Genomic DNA, 24,232 nt, shown 5'->3' with positions numbered 1-24,232 from the left:
GATTTGATCCTCGGTCCTCGGAACTGTGAGGCCAACACTCTACAGCTGTATACCATATACTGTATATACAAGAAAATAGGTCTTTGGAGACCAGGTCACTAGAAGTGTGTGTGGGTGCTGTATTTAGCTGACATTTTTTATTACCCCTTTTGTTTGCAGTCAGTCTTGCATGAAAGGGAGGAAACATTAACTTATTTGATATGCTAATCTCTTGGAATAACTATTGCTGGACATGACATGTTTCAACATGCTGGCACGGTCTCTGTAAAATACAAAACTTTGGTTGTATTGTTGAGTGCCAAATATAACTTTAATTCCAAGAGAGAAACAACCTACAATCTGCAGCCGGAGAAAATAAGCACGAGACTCACTGTTGTGAAAATAGATATGCCACCAGTTTCTCTGAGCAAAGTAGGGATATTTTATTTGTTCTGGAGACAGAGAGGGCTTTCGAAGATGTGATCTGTTGAAAATGTGGAAAACATAAAAATGATTAGCCAATCACATCAACCCAGTCAAATTTAACCAAAGGAGGCAGCCACAAAAAATCCATAATATACAAACATTTTGCATAATATACGAAAAGTGTCTGATATGACTGGGAATATTATGTGCTGCCTTTTTGTGCCTCGTTTAACTGAGCTTTTATCAGAAAATATCTGGATGCTAAAATCCATGACTCCGTACTGCAATCTCCTTTCATGAACACGTCCCAAAACTGTCATCACGACAGATGGAAAATTCCTGGGCATGAAAGTTCAGATCCAGTTAAATTTCAATCCCCGAGTCATCAAGAATGTTTTGCAGGTCCATGTGGTGTGTTGAGAAATGTGCGCACCACCAGTGAGCTTTTTCAATTTGTCCTGCTTATTTCCTGCTTCACGTGACACTGAATGTCAGCACTTTAATCAAAGGTGTTATTTCTCCTTTTTGTGTTGGCCCTGTTGTGCTTCTCATGTGATAGCCAGAACTATTTTTGTCCCAGGTTACAAATGTAGTGGCATATGTATTAATATTTTTTCGTCTGATAAGTAATGAGTGACGCACAAGATTTGTTGAACAGTATATTCAATGTTGCTTTTGAGTGCGTATTCATCGCTGAACAAACATTTTCAGATTGAATCAACCATTAATCCATAATAATTATGTAAATTTGGTCCTTCTCTAACTGATCTACTCAGGCAATCATAAGAATTTTTGCTAAATGAGTTAAAATTAATACACCAAAGTTTTCATTCATTTTGTTCCATCACCCTAACCCTAACCACGATAATCAGATTTGATATTGCTACCACAACCATTTTTTTTAGTCATAACTAATGACATTCGCTGTTGAGTTAGTGTTCTTGTATATACAATAATGTACAGATGCTGTGTGCAATTTATTTTTTAGTAAATATAATGAAGCATTTACCCTCACTCATCAGACAAACACAAATAGAGACAATTGTAAAATGTAATACAGTACAAGAGAAGCAGTAAAACATGCTTTTTCTGGGCATCAACCTTATTTTGACGTGAAAATATTGTTTAAACAAAGTAGTGTTTTTTGCCTTTCTGTTGCATAAAAAGGACATACCGCATAAATGTTTTTTCTCTCACTTAATTTTAGAGATACCTTAATACCCCCAAAATGGGCTCGACCCGCTTGCGCGAGAGCTCTATTTAAATTTTTCTACAAATAGAATCTTCAGTTTTTAATTCTAACATGTCTGGGCATTGGAAGTTTTAGGTTGCCATTTGAGTACGACATGAAAAAAAATGAAAAAAAATCCTGAAAATATCGTTGTTGATGAGGTGGTAGTAAATGACCAAGGCACCTAATCTCCCTAACCTCCTTTTAGGGTGCAGTCTCTGTTTGCACTGTGACTCGTAGCAATTGTCAAGTGGTTCCTGTTTCAAGCACATGAGGAGAAAAAAAATGCAATAAAATCAGCAATAGTAACAAACCAATCAGAAGAATTACAGAGAAATAATTACAAATATGAGAAAGAATTATGGCCCAACACTAATTTCTGTCAACTAATTAGTCGAAGAGGAAAATTGGATGCAAAAATTTGTCAGTGTTCATGCATGTCAAGTTCACTGAAACTTAAATTTTCCTTTGGTTTAAATGTGAGTGTGAATTGTGCTTTTTCTACAGTACACCCACAACCGTAGTGAGGGGAAGCGGTGGAGAAGATTAATGGGTGGATGGCTAAAATATTTAACTTGTGGAATCCATGGAAGATACATTTTCAAAGTTTAGGCAAAGTTAGCTAACTGCAAGGAGTAGTGGTAGATATTTTATAGTGGGGGGGGGGGTGTTGGACTTCATACTTTTCTTTCTGGTAACAGCACACCTTTCATTGCACAGCGAGCCAATGGTGGAATGGCTTTGCTCCGTAGATGCACACACTTGGGACACCAAGGAATGTTGACTTTATTAAGTTCGATAGCCTGTGAGCTAACTAGCTAGTGAGCTAAGAGGTAAAATATGTCTTTTTTTGTTTGTTTGTTTGTTTGATTATAAAACAACTATACAGTACTATAATTCAACGTGAAAGTTTTGGGGAAAGTAAAAAGTTTCTCCTGGCAGGCCTAAACACAACATATTGAAAGGAAGAAGGACTGATGAATCACCAAATATTAACGAACAGTATATAGAAGACAAAGTACCAACTGTAATAAAAATCTATAATATGGCAAGACCCATGATGTGGTAGAGGATTACTGTATCTGTATTCTTTGATGATAAATTATAGGCCTTGACATAGCTTTTCCTTGGTAATTGCCTTCACATAACGTTGTAAATGACATGCCTGATTTCACTAATTTATATAAATAGGAAGTGATGGCAGTACAAATATTACTGACACTGAAATCAGAGTACAAAAGGCATTACTCTTTTCAAGTCAAGTGGATGCTTGATTATGCTTCAGTCAGTTTGTAACAATGTCATGTGGTCCATTATTAATTAACGCCCCTCTGGCCTTGAGATGGTGGAGTACTTCCACTTTATTTTTTTTTTCTTTATCACCTTGTCAGGGCAAAGGATTATTGTGATGCAGAATTCTCCTTGCCAGTTGACTTAGAATGCCAGAAGCATTTACTGCCACTGCTCTGCTTGCTCAGAGGATTCAGTAATTGAATATCCTTTGATGACGGCCCACTTAGCAGTGAGGAAATGGCTTCAGGAGGTCAGAACAGAGAGGGAGGGCATGCATCATCCCTCAAAACAAATTAGAGTTCCTGTGGCTGAGCCTTTGCAAAAGAAACAATGTTGAAGAGACCTCTGAGAAACTTCTAAATAAAAATATGTATTATGATTATTATTATGTTTTGTGCGGCACGGTGGATCAGCTGGTAAAGCGTTGGCCTCACGGTTCTGAGGTCCTGGGTTCGATCCCGGCCCTGCCTGTGTGGACTTTCCATGTTTTCCCTGTGCGGGTTTTCTTCGGGCACTCCGGTTTCCTCCCACATCCCAAAAACATGCAACATTAATTGGATACTCTAAATTGCCCCTAGGTGTAATTGTGAGTGCGTCTGTTTGTCTCTATGTGCCCTGCAATTGGCTGGCAACCAGTTCAGGGTGTATCCCCCCTCCTGCCCATTGACAGCTGGGACAGGCTTCAGAACTCCCCGTGACCCTCATGAGGATAAGCGGCAAAGAAAACGGCTGGATGGGTTATTATGTTTATACGAAGGTGGGATGGTCGACGACTGGTTAAAGCATCTGCCTCACAGTTCTCAGAACTGGGTTTGAAATCCTGTCCCTGCCTTTGTGGCGCTTTCATGTTTCCCCAATGCCTGTGTAGGGTTTCCCGAAGGTGGCATGGTCGACGACTGCTTAAGGCATCTGCCTCGCAGAGTTTGCTTGTTCTCCCCATGCCTGAGTGGGTTTTTTCTGGGCACTCTTGATTTCCTCCCACATCACAAAAAAATGGAACATTAATTGGACAATCTAAATTGCCCCTAGGTGTGATTGTGAGTTTGACTGTTGTCTGACTTCATGTGCCCTGTGATTGGCTTGCAACCAGTTCAGAGTGTACCCTGCCTCCTGCCCGTTGCCAGCTGGGATAGGCTCAAGCACTCCCTGTGACCCTTCTGAGGATAAGCTGATCAGAAAATAGATTGATGGAAAAAACAAAAACGGGACAGATGACAACACGTAAGCTATTCTGTAAAAGTTAAAAAGCTGAGCGCCACTGATTTTGCAAGCCTCAGCTGTTTTGGCAGGTTGTTCCAAAGTCAAGGTGCTCTGATGGAACACTCTTAATCACCTTTAGTTTTGAGCCTTGAAATATGACCTGGCAAACATTTTTGCATCTGAGATCCTGCCCTACCCATCCACACTGTCAACATGAATAATCATTTAACCAACTGCAATCGTCATCTGGGCTTGGAAGTGGTTTTTTTTGAGGTGTAGTCTGTAGTCATACTGCAAAAAAAGATACTTTAATAAATTAGGATGACAGAAAAGTGTTTACACTGTACAGATGTATTCTTTTTCCACCTTTATTTAACCAGATAAAACCCACTGACATCAGGAATGGGATCTCTTTCACAAGGGTGACCTGGCCAGGAGGTCAGCAGTCTTGTGTCTTGTGAACAGTTAAAGGAAAGGAAAATTTCAAACGAGACAATGCTGGCGCAACGGTATTTTTCAACAAATATTTAATATATAATACTTATATTTTAAAACACACTGTATATCGTGTAAATTGAATTTAAAAAAATGAACCGGTGTCCTGCTGACAGTCTGCCCCACATCCCACCCCTCAAACAAACAAACAAACAAAAAATAATGTTTCAAGATAATATTGTACACAACTTTGGAGTAAAGAAGAATTGCAATACTCAAGCCTGTGTTCAAGCATATCTCTGTCAGGGTTCTGGTGCAGATAGCGGTTACTTATAATCATTGATTGTAGGCTCTCCAATCATGTATACGAAACTGAGAGAGATCTTTTTTTTACCCCTGGGGAATAATAAGGTGCATGATGGAGAGTGAATCTATGAATTAGAAATGAACAACATATTTCTTATTTGAAACTAGGCAATGCTCCTCAAAAATTCACGTGACAAATCTTTCCTCTTTTTTCAGCATTTGGTCTTTGCATTATTGATTCTGTTTAACATGGGGGTTTGGTTCACAGCTGACAAAAAAACTACACATGCTGGAGGTTTAGGACAGTGTCAAGCAAAGCGATTCAGCTTGTTATTTTTATTTATTTCTTAAATTTGTTCATAAAATTATTCTTTTTATGAAACCTCAGCATCCAATACGTGTATATTGCTATCCATTACTGATTAGCAATGCAATAAGAACTGCGCTGGTAAAAGCACAAAATGCAGCTAAGGTATTTCTGACATACTGGATATGCCTCACTCTATAAAATACAAACATTGTGAAAGACATTAAATACATTATAATTGTTTTATGTTGTCGAAAAGGTGACTTGGCACATCTGTGATCGTTAGAACTATGAGGCCATCGCTATACAGCTGCACCACCGTGTCACTCATTCTGAACTTTTAAACTATAAATATTGGTCATTTGTCAGCTTAATAAATAATTTTTTTCTAAAGACATGATTTTAAACATGTTTCTTGAGTGCCAAATTTGGACCAATGTTGCTTTTATTTTAGCTTATCAAACAGGATGTGCCAGGCAAAAGAGCGAGAGCAAGACCTATGAAAAGGTTGATGGATGTTGTGAGGGAGGACATGAGGACAGTGGGTGTTGGAGAGGAGGATGCACAAGATTGGCTTAAAGGGAAAAAGATGACTCGCTGTGGCGACTCTTATCGGGACAAGCCAAAAGAAAAAGAAGAAGAAGAAACAGGATGAAAGGCAGATAACATTAGCATTTACTTTTCCTTTTTCTTTACTTACACCGCACTCACAAAATGACCCATCTGTGGATGATTTTGGGTCAAGTTTTCAAAGGAAAAAAATCCAGAGGCTTACTCGCATACTGTAACTAGGGTGTAAGATCTTCAGACTAATTTGTTTGGTTTCACGCTGTTGGCTGGTTAGGTTTTTAGGCATAAAACACACACGGGTCTTTCCTCATTTCAGGATAACCCCAAGGGCTATGGAGGGCTTCATCATATTTCCTGTAGCTATTTCATAATGTATCAGCCTGTCAACAACTGTCAACTTCTTCTAGCTCCATTTTCCTTTTCTGTGTCAGAAACTGCTCCATCTCCCTTCATCTGACAGCATTGTACATCGGAGTACCTTTGTTCTTCTTCTACTGGGTTGAACAGGCAGCCTTTTGATTAGTTTGAGCACTACTGCCACCCACTGACTGGAGACTTGTTGCTCGTTTAAGCATGAATAAAGACAATGTTGACCCCACTGCCTCCATACCTCCACTCACATCCGTGTGGGGTTCCCCCCACTATTTGAGAAGTATTGGCTTAAATAAAATTGGTTTTCCTATTTCTAGACTCACAGAAAAGTCTCAGCCTTTTGCCAAAATGTGACTGCACACTAAACGTGATGTTTTATAGATCAAAGAAGCATTGATAAATTGATGGTGTTTTTTTTCTTCCTGCACCTAATTAAATAATGACACACTTCATTGTCACAGTACCAAACATCATCTCATGCAAATGTGAAAGTGCTTTTCATTGGCCTCATCAATGCAACCCACTGTGAGCTGATGCTAAAAATATAGTTGGCCCTGTTTCCTCATTCCCCTCCTCTGGGAGGTTTTGGGAATATAACAGACAGAATCCAGAGTGTATAGAATACATACAGACATCTCCATCAGTAATTGTTTCTCTATTTTATATCTTTTCACTAAAATAGTTGGTTATTAAGCAGTATTTTTTTGACAATTGCTAAAGTCCCTACTTAGTCTCTCACCAATTACATATTTGTTGCCTGCAGCCTAATGATGCTGAGGTCTGCCAATAAAAGTAGAGGTCCAACACAACTGATGTTAAGGAATAACCAAAGAAGAAGGTGATTGTATTCATCTACATGTTCTGAAATGGTGGCCTCACGATATTATTCAGCCATCTGGTCCCAGCTCTCACATTGACAGACAGAAAGCACGAGCTAATCTGCTCAGGTTGACCCATAAAAATAGAAGCATATCAACCACCTGAGCTAACTAGGAAACCCAGCTTCACTGCATGAACAGCAAGTCCTTCTGCTAATTATTATCCATCCATCCATTTTCTGTGCTGCTCATCCTCACTAGGGTCGTGGGTGTGCTGGTCCCTATCTCAGCTAGGGCAAGAGGCGGGGCACATCCTGAACTGGTCATAATTCTTGTTCTTCATTTATTTATTTTTTACATACAGATCATATCTAGCAGCCACTTAAATTAACAGTACCAATAATATGAGTTTTTCAGTCATTTTGATATCATCACTGATGACATTGAGCAGGCTGTTTCTGTAGCCCTGGCATCATCTCCAACTACACTCTACATATACAGTAATCAGAGCAGGTAGATCTGGACAAATAAATATCATCTCTCTGTTGTGATATATGTGATAATTTGCTTTTCCAAACATATTGCTTGATTTTAATGGGCATGGATTAAATATGGGGTGTGGTGACCCACAAGAGGGAAACATTGACCAGGGGCATGTCTCTTCAAGGAAGGGGCAGGAGATGAAAAAAGTCAAATGGAATTGTTGGCTTCATAGGGAGTGGTTGGCTGTTTTATGTTAAAACAGAGTTTGTATTTGGAGAGTAAAGTGATATGATCTTGCTACGTACCACATCTTCACATGTGTACATTCACATGTTTTGTAGTTTGAATGAATGAATCTCAATGTATTTTTTTTTTTAAATTACAAGCAACTCAAAATTTTTGGTTAAAGTAATAAATATTAAATTAATGTATCGCTTATATTTTTTATTATACATTTCTTGTATTAGATATGATTTAATTGTACAGTTGTACCCACTATGGTGGTTCACTATATTTTGACCAGCACTTGAGGAGGAATGCCTCAGGGAAGCTGTAAATTGTAAATAGCTTTTTCTTTTACACCATCATAACAGGACAAGGGTTTCCAGGAATTGTTTCAATAAGCCTTTGTTCATTTTAGAATCCGAATATGTTCTTTGTGAAATAGAATAATACAGTGTGTCATCAACAATCCACGATGGCAGGCATAAAGGGGTGATGCATGGTATTTGTTTACAAAAGAAAAACAAATCTTGTGCCACATCCAGAGACAGCATAATTACCAAGCACTGTAATTAGAGGCACAATCATTATGACTGCTGGGCTGAAACCTTGAACTGTTTCTCCTCAAACGTGTCCCAAGGGTATTATCTGCTGCTTTAAGTTTCACTGTGAGGAGAAAATTTCACAAAGGCGTTCCACAATGTCCTTATATTTTCCGTTTTACACATTTCCTGCAATACTTGGAATTCCCAGTATCACAATTATTGAGGAATATTGCAAGACAGTCATTAATTGTGTGTGTGTGCGTGTGTGTGTGCGTGTGCGTGCGTGTGTGTGTGTGTGATGTGTGGCATGGTATATCAGTGAACACAGTTCAGAATATTTTAAGTTTCAAAGTTGAGGAAGGAGAAATCGTTTTGACCCATACAGTTCTAAAAAAAATATATATTTAGAGATGTCAAGCGTACAAATATGTCAAATTCCCTCATCTATTCTGATTAATTCTGACAAGAAGCACAATCGGGTGGCTGCCTGTCACACTGAAGCACTTAGCAGCAGAGATAAGGCCACTGGCATTGAGACCTCATGTTCATGTTAACAGCACATGTACAAACCCACAAAACACTTCACAAAAAGTAATGTATGAAACGATAATACAATTTTCCAAGGAACCTTATGATTGTACAGATTTGAAAGTGAAAGTAGAACAACATTACTATCTTGGTACAGTTGTTCTATGTTCTCCAAAAGTGCACAACAAGGTCTTGGCCAAGTCTACTTTTGAACAAATACTGTTGTTTTCTGTAAAGTTTTGTTGAGCACATCTCCCACTCCATTGTAACATGTTTTGTTTTGTTGAAGTACTTACTTTGTGTTACTTAGTGCGAATAATGTTGTTTTATGCACAAGTTGTTTCTTTTCCGATGTTAAATCTGGACATTCACTTGGAATAAGCGCCAAACAATAACTAAAGACAAGACAAAAGAAATCATGCACTTATGCAGAAATAGGGAAAGTTTGACCTTTGGTGAGTGACCAGTGTGACTTTAGAGGAACGTTTTTCCCAATTATTTAGTCCATTTACAAAAAGCATTACTTTTTGTTCTTGGTAAAACCTTGCTGCACAGATATAAAAGATGTACTTCATTTATTGTCAAAGAATAGTTGAAATATTGTAGCATGTACAATTTTCTATTTGAGATTCTTTCATTAAGCCTGTAGTAGGGGTCTATTTTAGATGTAATGTTTCCTAAACTTATAATCAAGTAAACCAAGTAAACTTTCAGATCCTGAGGCTTAAGTTCCAGTTTCTGTAACACATTCGATTACAAAAATATTGCAATTTCATAAGTGGTATCATCTTTATAATGTTGTACATTTTCCTCCCTAGTACTTATACTTGTCTTGAAAATATTCAGACTTGTGCTCAAGAGCGGGGGTTTCATCTTACATAGTCAATTAGAGTATTCTGCTTCATCACTTATCTTCCATGCAAATGAGGCTAAAAATACACAAAAACATTTCTCAGATGTACATCATGCAATGCCAGACTGTGTTTAAGCGCTTCTCTGGGACTTAACATTTCGCTTTGAAAAGTGAACCTGTGACGTTTAGCGGGATTTTTCTCTCAACCATCGAAGTTACTAAGCCTCCATAAATAGTGGACATAAGAAGCCTGCAAACGTTATGTGATATTAAAAAATTAGACCAAAATAAGTCATTTCATAACTTTTTCTGTCATTCATGTGACCAATAATGCGTCTAAGTAAGAAAAAAAAAAAACTGGGCACGTAAGGGATGTAAAAATTGATCTGTAAGATAATGCAGTTGCACAAAAGTGTAAATAAACCATCTTATAACTGAGGATGTGGCTACTTTCATGTCCTTTCATGTATTTTAATTGGCTATGAGCCAATCACATTCAAACACCATAACATATTCTACACATGAATATTTTCTTTCTTTATTTTTTTAAGGGAAGGCTTCTGTCTCGCCAGCCTACACCATAGCCCAGAGTTACTCTCTCAGAAAGACAGGATGTTACTGTCACATGTACTAAACAGCCAGGACTCCTCAGAAATTCCTAAAGCTCCTTCAATGTCACTGTCGGCCTCTCGGCAACGTCCCTCACCATTTTTTTCTCATCTTTTCATTCATTTTAAAGAAATGTTCAGTTGTTTATGCCACAGTGATTGTGGTATGTTTCTCCACTTGATGATGATTGTCTCAACGGAATTCCATGGTATTTGCCTTGGAAACTATTTTGTACCCTTCTCCTCACCTTGAGTATTGCGATCCTTCTGATTCTGTGTGGGGAAGATATATGTGGATCAAGGATTGAGGTGTAAGGTGTGATGACAACATTTTCACAAAAAGAGGACTAGAAAAGCTAAACTTTATTTGGGCTTAATCAGCACATTTTAAATCATGGCAGCTGACCCCATTTGACACGAGATTAAGCAAAGCAAAATTATTTATATAGCGTATTTCATACACAAGGTAACTCAATGTGCTTTACATGATTAAAATGATTTGAATACAATTCCATTTGTGTGCAGGATAATAGTTAAATGCTGATTCACCACTCAACTATTTGACCTAAGTCTTTCGATCACAGAGCTCTACTGGGTTTGTATTCCGTAACTATTTATTTCATGTATTCAGGACCTAAACCATGCAGTGATTTATAGACCACTAGCAGTACTTTAAAATCTATTCTAAAGCTGACTGGAAGCCAGTGTAAAGATTTTAGAATTAGAATTACATGCTTATGATGTGACCTCTTTGTTCTGGTCAGAACCTGAGCTGCAGCATTCAGACTAAGCTGCAGGTGTTAAATGCTATTTTAGGGAGTCCACTCAGAAAACCATTACAGTAGTAAAGTTTACTTGAGATAAAAGCATGGATGAGCTTTTCCTTCACTTGCCTTCACTTTATTTGTGTTCTTCAGATGGTATAAGGCAGTTTTTGTGATTGATTTGATATGATTGGTTGGAATATATCAGAACAACAAGGTTTCAAACTCGGTCTTTGGTTTTTAAAGATAGTCCATGTATTTACTAAGTGTGAGTCCAGGTATTTACGAACAGCAATTCTCTTTTCTTTGTGACAAAAATAATTGTCTCAGTTTTGTTTCAGTTTAGTTGAAGAAAATTTTATGTTATCCAGTTATTTATCTGCTTCAGAGAGTGGCACAACACCTACATTGAACTGCAGTCATCAGGAGACACTGCTACATATGTGTACACATGTGTGATATCTGCACAACTATGATAGTCAAAATTAAAGTTTTGAAAAATTTGACCTGAGGCTAAGAGTAGCACAAAAGGCTCGATAATAGGGGTCCAAGAACTGACCCTTGAGGAACCCCACAGACCATTGTGGTTTGTTGAGTTTGAGCACTTCCAGTTGCTACAAAGTAACTCCTTTCCTCCAGGTAGTACCTGAACCGATTAAGAGCTGGTCTATTTAGTCTTACCTGTGTTTCCAACCTGTTCAACACTACTGTATTTTCACAGCTATAAGGTGCACCATATTAAAAGGTGTAGTCTCAGATGCAGCTGCAATTCCAGTATTTAGCACACATACAAGGCACACCGTATTATTAGGTGCAGACATGGTGGCGCTCACTAGACAGTGAGGCACAATTACACCTTTAATTTTGGAAACAGAAGAAGAAGCTTACAACTTTTCCCCACCGCGAGTGGTGGAAGCGAGTCATGAGTCAACACACAATATTCACCCACGGTGTCACACACAACCAAAATCTTTACACCACAGCAAACAGAACAGCACAACCAGCAGACAAGAAAATGATGAGCAAAGAAATAATTGACACAAAACATGCACTTCAAATGTTATTTACATACACGTTTAGTCCTCAAAGGATATAGTTATATAGCAACATTAGCATAAAGCATACGGGAGCATCCATGCACGTGATTTAAAAAGGTACCGGATAGGCAACCGATTTCAGTGGTATGTACTTTACTGACATATTTAACAGTGTAAATCGTGAATTCAGTAGTACTTTATTTAAAGGGTCACTGTCATGAAATGAATGATTTTTAGTAAGTTATTAATCAAAAAACGACAGCCAACATGGACCCATGCATTTTTTCACCACGAAACATGATTTTGACGTATGCAGCTTTTTCTAACTGTAATTAAAATCCTCTCGAGGGATTTGTTTACGAGAAGAACCAGGAAGTGACGTACATGGCAGGACAGCCCTCCACTGGACTCATTTGTTTCTTTTAGTTTTACTCCCGGGAAGTTACCTCATTGTTACTTTGTGTTAGCCAAAATGGCGGCTCGTTGCATTGCTGGACATTGCTTGAACACTCAGGACGATGGATTTACCCTTTATAAGTTTGCAAGAGACCCGGTTCGTCGTGAAAAATGGATTGCACATGCAATATCTATTTTACAATGTTTATAGGGATGACACTTGACCTTTAAGTATTTAACTATGTAGCTATACAGTATAGCTATATAGAGATACTAGCCAAAACCATACTGTGTGTATGCATGCTTCTTAAATATTTCAATAAAGTACAACCAAATTCACTGTTTACAATGTTAAATACTTCATGAAAGTACAATCGAACTCAAGTTTTCCTCCGGGTGGCTTTTTAAATAGCGCGCATGTATGCTACTATATGCTTTATCCTAGTATCGCTATAGCTACATGATTAAATACGTTAATAAAGTACAACAGAACTTACTGTGTACAGTGAAGAAAATAATTATTTGAACACCCTGCTATATTGCAAGTTCTCCCACTTAGAAATCATAGAGGGGCCTGAAATTTTCATCATAGATGCATGTCCACTGTGAGAGAGATAATCTAAAAAGAAAAATCCAGAAATCACAACGTATGTTTTTTTTTTAATGATTCATTTGTGTGATACAGCTGCAAATACATATGTGAACACGTGAGAAAAACAATGTTATAATTTGGTACAGTAGCCTTAGTTTGCAATTACAGAGGTCAAACGTTTCCTGTAGTTGTTCACTGGGTTTGCACACACTGCAGGAGGGATTTTGGCCCACTCCTCCACTCCCACTCCTCTGTATCATCCAAATTGTCATTGGCAAACTTAAAACGGGTCTTGACATGTGCTGGTTAGAGTAGGGGAACCTTCCGTGCCATGCATAGTTTCAAACCATGACGTCTGAGTGTATTACCAACAGTCACCTTGGAAACGGTAGTCCCAGCTCTGTTCAGGTCATTGACCAAGTCCTGTTGTGTAGTCCTGGGCTGATTCCTCACCTTTTAAGGATTATTGAGACCCCACGAGGTGATATCTTGCATGGGGCTCCACTCCGATTGAGATCGTCATGTTTAGCTTCTTCCATTTTCTATTGATTGCTCCAATGGTGGACCTTTTTTCACCAAGCTGCTTGGCAATTTCTCTGTAGCCCTTTCCAGGCGTGTGGAGTTGTACAATTTTGTCTCTGGTGTCTTTGGACAGGTCTTTGGTCTCTGCCATGTTACAAGTTTGGGTCTTACTGAATGTATCGGGTGGACAGGTGTCTTGATGAAGCTAACGACCTTGCACAGGTGCATCTGATTCAGGATAATACATGGAGTGGGGGTGGACTTTTAAAGGCGGACTAACAGGTCTTTGAGGGTCAGAATTCTAGCTGATAGACAGGTGTTCAAATACTTATTTGCAGCTGTATCAGACAAATAAATCATTAAAAAAATCATTCATTGTGATTTCTGGATTTTTCTTTTTAGATTTTCTCTATCACAGTGGACATGCACCTATGAGGAAAATTTAAGACCCCTACATGTTTTCTAAGAGAACTTGCAAAATAGTAGGTTGTTCAAATACTTATTTTCTTCACTGTGTATGGTATATTCCACCCCGCTCCCAACTTCACTTTGCTTACTCTGTTCACGTCGATGTCCAGCGAATGAAGTTGTTTTGTTGTTTTTCTTTCACGGCAATTGTTCGTTCTTTGTTAATTAAGCCATTGCTCGTGTTGTTCTTCCAACTTGGGCCACCTCATGTTGTTTCTACGCATATTCAGCTTGGACTTCTCGACATGGCAAAGCTCTTTTTCCTACTTCCCCAAATGGAAGCAGGAAGAATCCACAACAATCCTTTCAGAAATTGTGGCGCAAATTGCCCGGGGCTGCCTCTTAATAACGTTGTGTTTTCCAGTTGTTATCCATCACTCCCAACTTCACTTTTATTTTGTTCATGGCAATGTCCAGCACATGAAGTTGCTTCATTGTTTTTTCTTTCATGGCGATCGTTTGTTCTTAGTCAATTAATCCATTGCTCATGTTGTTCTTCCAATTTGGGCCACCTCACCTTGTAGGTTCCCAGTATAACAGCAAGCTCCGAGTTCATTAGCTGTGCTTGTTTATTCACGGCGGTTGTTTGTGCTTTGTAAGCATATGTCTTTGTCCGTGCCATTTTTGGGGGACCTTAACCAAAGCTATGTTGTTTAGCATAAAACACATTGCGGCAATATGTACCTTCTGAGGGGCATGCCTTTAGCGTCGTCTCCACGCCCGCATTTTCCCCTTCCTTTCACAGGTCCCCTTTTCATTGGTATAACTAGCATGTCAGCAGAAAATGCCTCCAGTCGGTTACACATTTTGGACAACGGTTCACGTATAAGGCACTCCGCATTATAAGGTCCGTTTTGGAGAAAATTCAAGACATCTATACGGTATATTATGATCTACCATATAAAAAGCCACATTGAGATCCGACAAGGCCAAAATTGACACGTTTCCTGAGTCAGTATTCAACCTTATACCATTTAGCACTTTGATAAGAACAGATTCTGTACAGAAGCCTGACTGAAATTTGTCAAAAGCTTCATTTAAATTCAAGAAATTGCTTGGTTGATCAAAAATAACTTTCTCAACAATCTTGGCTATGAAAAGGAAATGGGTATATAACTTGAGAACATGACATTTTTTTTTAGAAGACACTTAGCAGGATCCACTTTAAGAGCATTAGGAAACATGCCAGACTGAAGTGTGCAATTGATTATTTGCTGCAAATCAGCTAGCACTGACTTCACGACACTGTTGGTTAATTCTGAACACAGACACCTCTTATTTATAACAGACCGTGTCCACTTTTGGATCTGTCAGAATAATGGCAGTAAAAGATTTGGAGTGATATGTTGGTCTTTTGAAAAGTGGTGTTTCAACTTTTTTTCAAATTGACTTTAAGTCTTCTTACCCATGACTAAAAATAATGCAGCCCTATGGGGGCACAAACCAGTACAATCTTAAGGCCGGTCCCAAGCCCAGATAAATGCAGAGGGCTGCCTCAGGAAGGGCATCCGGCATAAAAACTGTGCCAAATAAATATGAGCGTTCATCTAAAGAATCCCATACCGGATCGGTCGTGGCCCGCCCCCGGCACTGCTAACCTGCAGGGCGTTGGTGGAAATTCAGCTACTGTGGGTCGAAGACAAAGAAGAGGAGGAAACCGGATCCATCGTCAGAAGAAAAAGAGGAATGCACAGAGCCTAAAACTGAGTGTAGGGACTTTGAATGTTTGGACTATGACGGGAAAAGCTTAAGAGTTGGTTGACATGATGATTAGGAGAAAGGTTGACAGTCTGTGCATCCAAGAGAGCAGGTGGAAAGGTAGTAAAGCTAGAAGTTTAGGAGCAGGGTTTAAATTATCCTACCACGGAGTAGATGGGAAGAGAAATGGAGTAGGGGTTATTTTAAAGGAAGAGCTGGCTAAGAATGTCTTGGAGGTGAAAAGAGTATCAGATCGAGTGATGAGACTAAAATTTCAAATTGAGGGTGTTATATATAAGTAGTTCTGAAATAGTTGATGTATGAAGAAAATGAGAGAGAAGGAAGAGTTGAAGAGGCAAGTGTGAAGGACCAGGAAGTGGCAATGATGAGTAAGGGGGAAGTCAGAAAGGCACTACAAAGGATGAAAAATGGAAAGGCAGTTGGTCCTGATGACATACCTGTAGAGGTATGGAAGCAATTTGGAGAGATGGCTGTGGAGTTTTTGGCCAACTTATTCAACAGAATACTAGCGGGCGAAAAGATGCCTGAAGAATGGAGGAAAAGTGTTCTAGTTCCCATTTTTAAGAACAAAGGGGATGTAAATAGCTGTGGGAATTATAGAGGAATAAAGTTGATGAGCCACACAATGAAGTTATGGGAAAGAGTAGTGGAGGCTAGACTCAGGACAGAAGTAAGTATCTGCAAGCAACAGTATGGTTTCATGCCTAGAAAGAGTACCACAGATGCATTGTTTGCCTTGAGGATGCTAATTGAAAAAGTACAGAGAAGGTCAGAAAGAGCTACATTGTGTCTTTGTGGATCTAGAGAAAGCCTATGACAGAGTACCAAGAGAGGAACTGTGGTACTGCATGCATAAATCTGGTGTGGCAAAGAAGTATGTTAAAATAGTACAGGAGATGTATGGTGGCAGCAGAACAATGGTGAGATGTGCCTTAGGTGTGACAGCAGAATTTAAGGTGGAGGTGGGACTGCATCAGGGATCAGCTCTGAGCCCCTTCCTGTTTGCAGTGGTAATGGATAGGCTGACAGATGAGGTTAGACTGGAATCCCCTTAGACCATAATGTTCGCAGATGATATTGTGATATGCAGTGAAAGCAGGGAGCATGCAGAGGAACAATTAGAAAGATGGAGACATGCACTGGAAAGGCGCGGAATAAATCAATAAATAAAACTGAATATATGTGCGTGAATGAGAAATTTGGAGGGGGAAGAGTGAGGCTACTGGGAGAAGAGATAGCGAGGGTGGAGGACTTCAAATACTTGAGGTCAACAATCCAGAGCGATGGTGAGTGTGGTAAGGAAGTGAAGAAACAGGTCCAAGCAGGTTGGAACAGCTGCCGGAAGGTGTCTGGTGTGTTATGTGACAGGAGAGTCTCTGCTAGGATGAAGGGCAAAGTTTACAAAACAGTGGTGAGGCCGGCCATGATGTACGGATTAGAGACGGTGGCACTGAAGAAACAACAGGAAGCAGAACTGGAGGTAGCAGAAATGAAGATGTTGAGGTTCTCGCTCGGAGTGAGCAGGTTGGATAGGATTAGAAATGAGCTCATTAGAGGGACAGCCAAAGTTGGATTTTTTGGAGACAAGATTCGAGAGAGCAGACTTCGATGGTTTGGACATGTTCAGAGGCGAGAGAGTGAGTATATTGGTAGAAGGACGCTGAGGATGGAGCTCCCAGGCAAAAGAGCAAGAGGAAGACCAAAGAGAAGGTTTATGGATGTGGTGAGGGAAGACATGAGGGCAGTTGGGGTTAGAGAGGAAGATGCAGAAGATAGGCTAAGATGGCAAAAGATGACACGCTGTAGCGACCCCTAACGGGACAAGCCGAAAGGAAAAGAAGAAGAAGAAGACCCATGACTAGATAAAACCCAACCTAAAAATACTGTAGTGCATCAATACTATACATATCAATCCATCCATTTTCTGAGCCGCTTATTCTCACCAGGGTCGGTGGAGTGCTGGAGCCAATCCAGATGTCATTGGGGAGGAGGCAGCAGGGTACACCCTGGACTGGGTGCCAGCCAATCGCAAGGCACATAGAGATAGACAACACTCTCAATCACAATCACACCTAGGGGCAGTTTAGAGTGTCCAATTAATGCATGTTTTTGGGATGTGGGAAGAAACCGGAGTGCCCGTAGAAAACTCACACAGGCACGGGGAGAACATGTAAACTACACACGGGCAGTGCTTCCTGAGATAATTACTAAGCAATTAACATTTATTTACATTGGATTTTGTATGGGGACTGAGAATAGAGCATTGAGTAAAAAGCTGTTAATTTGTCCTGTACTTAGGCATCATCATTTGAATTGGTTGTGGAAGCAGATAGTGCATAATGCATCATCATGTAAGCAGAAACTAAAAATGTGATTTCCTCATTCAAAAGTAATCATTACATAGGACACAACAACATGAGGAATCTGACAACTGGTGAGCCAAATCCTCTCAGGGTAATCACTCACATAAAACACATCCATGTGAAACTCAAAAGCAGATTGAGTGATCATTAGAAGAAACAACTAAAGCAGGCCGTGACATAAAAGTCTTGAGAGAATACTCAACTAGAAATAAAGATGACGTAAAATGTGATGTGACGGCAAGGTAATGGTAAGATAATGCTCAAGTCGAGTCAAGATCTTTATACACTAATGAAACCTCACAAAATCTAATTATTTGCTGTATGCTATTCTCTTGGAGTTTGGGATGACACAGGTTTAGCCTGAAATTATTATGGTTGTTTAATTAAGGGTATTGTTAATTTCTGTCAAGTACAGGGATAAATTACATCCCGACTGCCCACCAATGGTTGTCACTAGCTGCTGCAGAGCTCAAGATAGTAACAGCAACAACACAGGCTCATTACCCCTCATACTGTCTGCTGGCGTAAAATAAGGAAAGTTCACAAGCTAAAAGAATGTGGTTTAATGGCTTGCGGAGCTGTGAAGCCTCGTGGACGACATAGATTGTGCACATAGCAATGCTATCCTGATAACATCCATGTATATCCAAAAGTTGTCATGCTTCTTTTTTTTAATGTATGGTACTTTTATACCACCGGTGCAAGGGAATAACAGAGGTTTAATTGGCAGACATAATATGTAGATATATGACCTGGGGAAAGGTTTAATTTTAGACTCTGCACTGACTGATAAGCTGTGACTACCATCTCTACATTTCATATGAAATGTTCTCCTTTGTCACAATTTGTTAGTCTAGAATTCACCTGTTTTCAGTTTTTTTAAAGAACCTATCTGCCGCTATTTTAGGAAAACTCACATATTTCCTGTTTTTGTGCTCATGCCAAAGCATTCTCATGTAAAAGTATTGCTCCAGGGTTATTTTATGGCTGCTTGGTGTCAGGTAACTATGTTGAAGTCAAGGGAGGAGATTCTAACAATAAAGAACTATGAGAGTCAATCTTGTGACATCCATACATACATAGTATGGATAACTTGTCCTCACAAGGGTCACGTTAGTGCTCGCGCCGGAGCCAGGGACCACATAGACAACCATTCGCACTCACATTCACCCCTCCAGAAAAGTTAGTTTTCAGTTAACCTTATATACATGTTTATGCGATGTGAGTGAAAATCAGATAACCTGGAGAAAACCCACACAGGGACGGTGAGAACATGCAAACTCCACATAGGCAGGATTTGAACCCCACTCCTCAGAACTGTGAGGCAGATGGGTAAACCGGTATCTCACGTGCTATCATCTTGCGGCATATACAGTAATAATAAACCTTTTTAAAAGTGCATCAATTAAGTAGTTAATTAGAAGACATTTTTCATGTTATTATTTATTGGATTTTCAAATATACAGAAAGTAAGTAAATAATGTTGTTACAATTGACAAGCAGTGTCATAGATTAATCACTAATCACATGATTTTTTTGGAGGGGTGAGGAGTCGGAGGAGGCAGAATGCTTCTGGCAGTAGATGATTCTGCTGAATATAATTAGTTCATCACCTTAACTGATTTGAATAGTCTATTATTTCAGATTGTGTGGCTTTAGCATCAATCATTGAGAGTCAAAAAGAGATCCTCAACCCATACGCAGCACTTACCACAGATCTAAACAAAGCAAACATCATGGCTGAGGGATGCGAATAACATCCTCTGACCACCAGCCTTTGAGACACCTCATTTGCAGCCTGCGCCATGCGCAAATCCCGTCTGATAGAGGATGTCAAGGTGTACACAGCAACCTGTCATGCTATCATGATGAGTCTGTTTGCAGAGGGAGATTGGATCTGATGCAGAGGAACATTACACCAGCCCTTTGATGATCTGATGATTCAAGTTGCTCCACGAGTAGGCATAATAATGATAAAATTAGAATATGCATGTCCTGTACCCCTGCACGTAGAGTTGTGAAAGGCAAGACAAAGTCAGTCCTTGCTGCATATTAAATGCTATCTTTTCAAAGTGCACCTCAGACTAATGAGGGGCACTCCACTCTTAAACTGTATGGGGAAAGGATTTGAGACACTGGACCAGAGACACAGAAAAAAAACAAATATACAATATTCTCTCCCATTTGTAACAATATCAGCTTTAAATGGGGAAGACTTGTGTGAGTGTTTGTATTTTCCATTTACAAGAAGAATTGTCATATGAGTAAGCATACAAGATAAACATTTCATTTTTTTATTAAATGAAATTGTCTGGATGAAAGTTCATTTTCCATCTCTTTTTGTAGAACGAGGTCACTGTAAAAGGTGTTCAAATAAAAAGATAATTTGAAACGCTTAAAAGGACGTGCAGCAGACTGCAGTGTTGGGTGGAAAAAGTTATATCTTTGTCTTTAGAAAGTCAGAACTTCCAATGAAGTGTCCTCCTCGAAAACTATCAGCACTGACCTTTGGAATATAATGCCCCTTTTACATAAGCCCACAATATCAAACATTTAAAGAATGAGGTTATTTTTCCCTCCAATGGCATTCTAGTGGCTTGAAATGAAAAGACGCAAGAAATTTCCATGCCACCTAATCCTTCCACTGCAAATGCTTAATATGTTGAGGTGCAATGATGCATTAATTGAGCAATTAAGAGTTGTCTAACTACTTCATTGTCAAGCTAATATAGTGAGCCCTGAATACCCTATTTATCGAATATATTCTCTGCAAACTGATTTCTTCTCTTATCAGATGCCTGAAAGATCTCATGAATGTGAACTTCTTTTGAAAATAAGTGACATGGAAAGAACATTAGTTACATTTGAAGAGATTTTGATGGCTTCTGAAAGCAATCACATTTTACTTATTCACAGATGCATTCATCTTGCTTATTTCAAATGCATATTGTGCGCAAAACCTAATAGTTGATGAGATTAAATGGAACCGTGTTCATGTGGATTGTGCGAACACTGTTTTCATATTGCAAAAGTCCACTGGTGGCTTTGAGTCTGAATCACTTCTCAGCAGTGGACCTAAGATGACTTTTAAGACATAAGAAATTGAAAGCTAGAAAATGAGTGACATTTAGTAAAGAGAATTTTGGTCAGCTACATGCAGCTTCTTATTACCTTAGAATATACAGTATCTCCTGATCATCAAGGGAGGAAGCATTCACCAATAAATTCATAAAACGTATTTAATGCGTGCGGCAAAAAATGTTGACTGTCTAAATGGCTACTTTCTTTCAACTTGGTTCATAACTGTGAGGACATAAATGGTTAGTTCATGCTTTATTTACTTTCTCATTTTAAGTCATTTTTTTAAATCATCATAAGACCACATACATAAGTATCTATTTTTTCTGCATTCATGTCTGCAAGTTCGCATTATTTTATGGTTGTACATACAGTATCTGATAGTTGTTGTGCCAAAAAGGTGACCTCACAACAACATCCGTTCAATCATTCATTTTCGGAGCCGCTTATCCTCACTTGGGTCACGGGCGTGCTGGAGCTTATCCCAGCTGACTCTTGGCGAGAGGCAGGGTACACCCTCAACTGGCCTCCATACAATCCCAGGCCACATATAAAGAAACAACCGCTCGCACTCATATTCGTACCTTTACAATTTAGAGACTTCAGTTAAACTACCATGTGTGTATTAAGAATGTGCGTTGGAAACCAGAGTGCCCATAGAAAGCCCACGCGGGCACCAGAGAACATGCAAACTCCACACCGGTGAGCCTGGATTTGAACCAAAATCCTCAGCACTGTGAGGCAGATTTGCTAACCAGTCGTTCCACCGTGATGCCCTCACAGCAACATTTGTAGTATATTGGTTGCATAACATAAAGCGTGTTTCACACTGCCTGCAGAGGTACTTATGTTCATGTGGAAAAAAATAAATAAATGTGGGAACATTGTGTTCTTGCACAGTTGTGAAAATCCTTTTCCAATATGTGCCATGTTTCACTCCATCACACTGACCATAATCTAGAGTGACAGCTATTGATGACCTACAGTAGGTGGCTTGTGCGCCAACAGCTATGTCTCAATTACGCAGTGTGAAATTGTAACTGTCTGAATTGTGGTTTAACTTTTACAGCTTCATGCCTCCTTGCACTCAAACAATATCAGCCAGTTTAGGCACTTGCTTAGGTGCCAGGAGAAATGCAGCTTGCAGCCTGTGGAATCCCATTAAGCATACTGTTTCTAGCATAGACGCAGAGGTGTACTTGGCAAAGGCTAAGCGCTACAACCAAAGGAATCAGGATATCTCTGTGCCTGAGAAACACCCCATACCCCAGACTGCGACTGTCACCTGATTCTCGTTGGGATTTGGGGAGAATATTTGGAGTGTGACAGGTCATAGGGGATACAATTGGTGACAGGTCAAATCAAAACAAATGTACATACGTATTTAACAGCTTTGTTGCTTTGGGGCGCCACGGTGGATCAGATCTAGTATTGACCTCACAGTTCTGAATTCCAGTGTTCGATCCTGCCCCCGCCTGTGTGGAGGTTGCATGTTCTTCCCGTGCTTGCATGGATTTTCTCCGGGCACTCCGGTTTCCCCCCACATCCCAAAAACATGAATGCAACATGAATTGGACACTCTAAATTGCCCCAGGTGTGATTGTGAGTGTGGCTTTTTGTCTCTATGTGCCCTGCGATTGGCTGCCAATCAGCACTTCCGCCACCCTTGTGAGGATAAGCGGCTAAGAAAATGGATTGATGGATGAATATTGCTTTGGAGCTGTGTTATCACTGTAATTTTTGAACATTTGAGACCAGTCAAAAGTGCACATGGAACAACCATGCTCTTTATTTTCGCCTTTTGGTCGTGGTTGAATCACTTTTGCCGAGGCAAAGAAAGTCTATATTGTGCATACTGTATGTCAGTCAGTCAGTCAGTCAGTCATTCATTCATTCATTGTCCGTACCGCTTATCCTGTATGTACTACATTCCAAACAAAAATCTGATCCAATGTGTTTTAGGGCTGCATGATTATCGCCAAAAATAAAACAATAATCCCTCATTTTTCACGGTTAATTGGGACCAGAACTACCTGCGAAAAGTGAAATACCACAAGGTAGGATTTGCTACCCCCGAAGAATTTTCACGTATATTTATGTGAGTACCAGAATGTTTAAAATATGTAGAGTATATGTATTTTTCACATTTGAGACAAAAAGAGGTATTCAGTTAAATCTTTAATTATAAAACATTATGAATATAATACTTCAATCTAAATTATTTTGATCAATTATAAATCAGAATTAAAATCAATCTTTTATTGCACTATTTTACAACAAAGAATTTGTAACTGTTTTGTTTTTTTTAAATAAGAATAATTGATGGACGATAATAAAAATAAATAGATATACCAAAAAAAAATCTACTTTACCAAAAGGGCTAGCTGACTAAATGTGCTATTACAGAACGCAATCACAAAGTGTGGTTTAATGGAAGCAAATACCATTCATGCAAGGAATGTAAAAACATTAGGCTGTAAGGGCTGACTTTTCAGTTGAAAATTTGTGCAGATTTCTGTCAAGAATGTGTCAGCACATTTTCTCATTCGTACTTCCTTCAATAATTTGAATTTTACCAGTTCCATTTTCTGAAAAGCAGCACCACGTCAAGTCCCCACCTCTGAACTTCAGTACTGGTATGGTGGTTTTGGGGTGATGCCATTTCTCCTCCCAATGTGGTGTACATGTTGACATCCAAACAGTTACATTTTGCTCTCATCATACCACACTATATTGTCCCAGTATTTATCTTGGTTGTCCAAATGTTGTTCAGCAAACTTGAGACAAATTTTGACATGCATTTTTTTCCAGCCATTGGATCCTGCGTGATTAGCATTCATACAGGCCATGGCGGGGGAGTACATTCCTCACTGTTTTTCTTGTGACAACAATACCTGCTAATTACAGTACATTTTGTAGCTCTCCACTGATGGTCCTCGGCTCTTGGACAGCACTTCTGATTATTCTTGGCCTCCTCTGTCAGAAATCGTCTGAGGAGCATCTGATTGGGGGAAATATATGGTGGCATGATTGATTGACTTTCCACTTACTTACAGTATAATGGCATGAACTAAGCTCACTCCAAACTTCAGAAGCTTAGCTTTGCACCTGTAACCA

General features: G+C 39.3%; 1 protein-coding gene across 1 annotated transcript in view; it reads left to right on the top strand.

The window, feature by feature from the left end:
* LOC133513719 (leucine-rich repeat and fibronectin type-III domain-containing protein 2) overlaps positions 1-24,232 on the top strand; it is a 117,155-nt gene that overhangs the window by 28,708 nt on the left and 64,215 nt on the right. The gene's annotated exons all lie outside the window — the stretch shown is intronic.

The sequence above is a fragment of the Syngnathoides biaculeatus genome, chromosome 15 (genome assembly GCF_019802595.1).
Source record: "Syngnathoides biaculeatus isolate LvHL_M chromosome 15, ASM1980259v1, whole genome shotgun sequence".
NCBI classification, from domain to species: domain Eukaryota; kingdom Metazoa; phylum Chordata; class Actinopteri; order Syngnathiformes; family Syngnathidae; genus Syngnathoides; species Syngnathoides biaculeatus.
This window is presented reverse-complemented; position numbering and strand designations above follow the sequence as displayed.